The 5337-nt window shown below is 42.6% G+C and overlaps 1 pseudogene across 1 annotated transcript; it reads left to right on the top strand.

Moving 5' to 3' along the window:
* The first annotated feature begins 3358 nt into the window (after positions 1–3358).
* On the top strand, positions 3359–4062 carry LOC308413588 (Y-box-binding protein 1-like; annotated as a pseudogene). Its single transcript has one exon. The product of its transcript is annotated as a Y-box-binding protein 1-like (transcript).
* Positions 4063–5337: the final 1275 nt, after the last annotated feature.

The raw sequence follows: 5337 nt of genomic DNA, 5'->3' as shown, positions 1-5337 counted from the left end.
AGATCTTCCCTCTGCTCTGAGGTAGGGCTGTCCATGTCACAAATGGTTAAAAACAAGAGCTTTGTGCGGAGACAACATTCAAGACACGTCTGTCCTTTCTGGTTAGGTTTTTGAGCCCCACAAATAGATCGTCTTTTATACCTTTTAGATTTTTCTGTGCAGGGCAGTTGCTGGATTAATAGAAGATATTTTATAAAGGCTTGGTGAGTGAATAAACTAGCAAATAGATTTCAGTGAAGCAGGAGAAATAAATTAGTTTATAAGCTTATACTGGTCTGGGGACTAATTCTGCAGTGTAGACCAGATGCCTCCTATAGGTATTAGGGCTAGAAGTCAAACGTTTTCTTCCACCCAAAGTCAATTTCTCTGGACAGGAAATCAATCCCCAGAAAGCCCTGGGTGAAAGCTTTGGTTGTTTATAGGCTGGCTGTGTAGGGTTGAGGTTTTGATGCCTGTGAGTCACGTAGAAAGTCACTGTGGTCAGCAGTAGCAGTCTCCTGCCTCAAGAAAGAATATGCTTGTCAGTGGGTAATCTACGACCTGTGCCTAAGCAGCGGGGGAAGAAACATTGTGTAAGTGGTGTGTATGAGAGAATGCCATCTCATCCAGTTCAGGGGAGTTCTATGTCTACGGTGCTTTGGGCTTACACAATTATTATTTTGAACACTTTTTTTTTTAATGGAAAGTTGTCATAGTAACAGCAAGAGCAAATATTTTGAATGGGGAAATTCTATTTTCAACCCTTTCCAATGATCAATTTCACCTTTGCCCATCATCTGCCCATGTTTCTCCACCCATAACCATTTTACATGCAACCATAGCGAAGCGTTTACTTTGTAGTGTGTCTTTCCATTTCACCTTGGAAACATGTGTGTGTGTGTGTGTGTGTGTGTGTGTGTGTGTGTGTGTGTAAAAGCTTCTGATTTAAAATGTCCCAGCATCCACACAGCATTCCATGTCATGTGGACCAATTCCCACATTACTGTGTGATCGTTGTGATTCTTGTGTTTTTGTTTTATCTGGGTCACATTGCTGAGAGCCACTTCTTCCATACGGAGAATCTGGATTATTCTGGTTTACTTCCTCAGAGACAGTCATAGGTGTAGAATCGGCTTTTATCCATAGCTCCTGCTGCATTAACGGGACACTGCTTGACAAAAGCTTATTTGCTATTTCAGAGTCTGTGGCAGCCTAGGGAATCTCACCTTGTTGTGGCGCCTGTACCAACTGCTCACAGAGGTGGGGACTAGACAGTCCATGATGCCGGCGGGGTCGCCTTGAACAGAACTTAAAGTTGTTTCTTGAGGTGGCCTGACAGGCTGCTCATGTGGAGAAAATGCACTGTAAGATTGCCTTGATTGGAGCTTCCTGAAACGAAACGACGTTGCTCTGATTAGGTGAGTTCTTACAGCGGTACCAGTGACTTCCTCTTCTCTGAGTTCTGTATCACCTACACATTGACGTGACTAGAAAGCCAGAGTCAGGCTTCTAACAGACATGCTGGAATTTCTACTTCCAACCAAGAGCCATCTTTCAAAGGTCCCTCCCTGGGAACTTCTTACAGAATGACTATAACATGATAACATTCTTAGGGAATTCCATTCATTGTCTATCTTTAAATAGTTGTGTGTGTGTGTGTGTGTGTGTGTGTGTGTGTGTGTGTGTGTGTGTGTGCACATGCATGTTTGTGATTCTCCAGCAACACCGAGCTCCCAGCCTTTTCTTAAACATACTAAATAGGCTAGAACCTCAAAGTCATTGATACATGAACTACACATATGCTTAAATGTATCATTTCTGCACTATCTGCAATGACCCCTCTGGCCGCTTCTGTTCTGTGTGTGGGTTTTAATATAGACAAAACAACAAACAAACAAATAAAACTCAGTTACAATGAAAACAGGAGCTTTTCTGGCACTAATGTGATGGAAGCTTTCAGTGGACATGTATTTACAGTTTTCCCATTATCCTAATATCCATCCCTTCAAAAAAATCTTGACTGCAAGTTTTGCTGAAGGATCAATTCATAATCTGCCTGCTTGGTGCTGTCTCTATTTCCAGGTGAGTATCGGAAGTTATGTAGACATATCTCTGTCATGATCTCCCACTTTACTTATATATGGACAGATTAAATTCCCACTCATTTTAACACGAACACAGTTGTAGACAATGTAAAAATGCGTGAGTACCCTTGTATACCAATAAGATGTTGCTTGTGTTCAATTGGTCGGAAGATCAGACAGTGGACCCCAGAGAATCTTGGGAACCCCACCACCGGCCTACACACCATCACATGGGACGAAAACACAGCCATCACGGCTGGTCGCTGGTCCCAGTCACCATCACCATGAGCGAGGTTGAGTCCCACCCCTGCCGACAAAGGTTTTGAGCACAGTAAAATGGGTCAATGTAAGGATCCGATACAGTTTTATCAACAGGAACGCCACCAAGGAAGACGGATTTGCACACCAGACTGCTGTTGTGGTAAATATTAAATGAAGGCTTAACCCTTTTTTTTCTTACAACTTTATTTAAAATAGAGAGATACATGTACAGATTTTTAAAAGCATTTTGGCATAAAATTATATGAATATATTTTTGTCAGTACTTGATATTTTTAAAGGTTTGATAGTATGCATTGAAATCTTACTAGTTACCATAAGCATAAAATACATGTAAAACAAAATGTAACATGAAAATGGTTTTTCTTGGTGTGTATAGATTAAACATAATGATTTTTAAATACCAAAAATTGCCACAAGGCTAGCTTCTTAGCTCTTGAGTTATTAATGATTTAAGGTCTAGGTGTACCCCACTCTGAGTGGGTGCTATATACTTGTTGTTAAGGCTTAACCTTTTATTGGCCCCCGAGGTCTCACTACTTTAGTGTGGAGCCAAAACCAAGGACTCTGTCACTCGGTCCACAAATGGCACTCTCCTTGTGGTTCCCTTCCCAGGCGGTTCACTCTGCCTGCCTTGTGGCTTCTGTCCTGGGTGGATATTACCATCCTGGGTGGATATGAACACCCAGGCATCTTTCTTTCCTCCACTACCCAGTACAAACATGACTCCAAATCCCAGTAGCCTTTCATGTAGGTTTATATACTAAATTCTTAATCCACAAACCCTCTACACAATATGATTACATCCAAGGGACAAAGATACACACTGTCCTTCTATATGAGATAAAAGACCTACATAAACCCTTAGAAGTAGTCATATCTACCTATTGCTAAATACAACCACCTGGATCTAGATCCTCCTTCCCGAGCTCTGTCTTGATTCTCCTGGGATTCCCTTTCTCTCCTCCTCTTCGTTTTCCTAGCCTTTCTGCCACCCACCTCTCCACTGTCCAATCATGTATCACCTTAACATCAACCCACAGACTGCCATAAAGAATAACCCCAGGAATTACCTTCACAATATAGGAGGTGGAGAGACTGTGGAGTTTGATGTTGTTGAAGGAGTCAGCAAATGTTACAGGCCCTGGAGGATTTCTGGTATGCAGCAGACAATAACCATTATAGACGCTATCCACGTCGTAGGGGTCCTCCACATAATTACTAGCCAAATTACCATAATAGTGAGAGTGGGAAAAGAACGAGGAATCGGAAAGCACTCCTGAACGCCAGGCCCAACCACGCTGTCCCTAACGCAGGCGAAGGTCTCCACCTTACTACATGTGGAGACCCTATGCACGTTGACAAGGGTATTCCAACCCCCCATGTGCAAGGAGAAGTGATGGAGGGCGCTGACAACCAGGGTGCAGGAGAGCAAGGTAGACCGGCGAGACAGAATATGGACGGGGTTACAGACTATGATCCCGCAGGGGCCCTCTTCGCCAAAGACAGCCTAGAGAGGATGGCAATGAAGAGGACAAAGAAAATCAAGAAGACGAGACCCAAGGTCAGCAGCCACCTCAACATCGGTATCGTTACAACTTCAATTACCGACGCAGACGCTCAGAACCCTAAACCACAAGATGGCAAAGAAACAAAAGCAGCCGATCCACCAGCCGAGAATTCATCTGCTCTGGAGGCTGAGCAGGGCGGGGCCGAGTAAATGGACGTTCACCATCTCTGCCATCATCCGGTTTGGTCATCCAACAAGAAGAAATGAATATGAGATTCCAGCAATCAGAAATGAACAGATTGGAGCTGAAGACCTTAAGTGCTTGCTTTTGCCTGTTGACCAGATACGCTACAACTATCTGCAGCATGGGGTTTTTATTATTTTTATCTAAAGATGTCTCTTTTTGGTAATGACAAACGTGGTGTTTTTTAAGAGAAAAAAGAAAAAGGCCTGGTATTTCCTCAACACACCTTTAACGGTTTCTAAGTCGTTTTATATCTGGTCAAGTTGAGATTTTTTAAGAACTTCATTTTTAATTTGTAATAAAGTTTACAACTTGACTTTAAAAAAAGTCAACAAACTGCAAGCACTTTTTAATAAGAGTCTTAAATAAAAGAAGATGTCACTTGCAAAAGGGGGTGTGGGTATTTTTGACTCATCACTTCTGTTCCGGCCTCAGTGTGGACGCTACAACCAACATGTGAGATCACAGCTCTGACGTATGTCATGGACACTCCTGGCTAGAAAAGAGGTCATATTTTCTATATTGGACACCTGGTAACACTTGGAGTTAGTAACAGAATGAATATAGCATTTGGAGCAGGAAGGTCTTTTCCTTACCTCCAGAGAGGTTCACAGTTCACTTGGGTGTCTTTAGACAGACATCTTCTGAGTGTCCCTTAAGTCTCAGATCCTGGAGTGAATTAAAGACAGTGGCGTTTGCATCAGCTCTCACTGGGCACAGTGTACAGTCAGAGAAGCAGGGAGTCAGAGCTAGTATCAGCAAAGGGGCTGGCACAAGAGGGCTTCGTGGTCTACAGAGGACTCTCTAGTAGGATTCAGGTATAGTAGTCATTGTTAGCAATTCCTCTAGGCCCTGCCCAACAGCTATCTAGCAACAGTTTGTGTGCAATGCCCTCCTGCATGTCTCAGACCCACCACTCCCACCAGGCAAAATGTGTATCTACTCATTTGTCTCTTTGCTAATACATAGCCACTGAACGCTTGTTTGAAGGATGCTATTCCTTTCTCCTGTCATTAGCCACAGGTTCAACCCATTCCTTAGTTTTCTTATTTAAATGTGTACAAGCTTAAAGTTATTTCATAGTGCTCTGCTGCTCTTTTACGGTGTTTTGGCTCATTGCTAGATCTAAAAATGTTTTGCTGTTTATCCTTTTCAGACTCAGGCATGTTTCTAAGGTTCATGGCTGAAATAGTAATTCCAAGTTTATGCTCAGGTAATTTTTAATCACATGACATTCCATT

Source organism: Micromys minutus (assembly GCF_963924665.1).
Source record: "Micromys minutus genome assembly, chromosome: 1".
Lineage (NCBI taxonomy): Eukaryota > Metazoa > Chordata > Mammalia > Rodentia > Muridae > Micromys > Micromys minutus.
The sequence above is the reverse complement of the archived record's forward strand: the minus strand, read 5'-3'. Positions and strand labels throughout refer to the sequence as shown.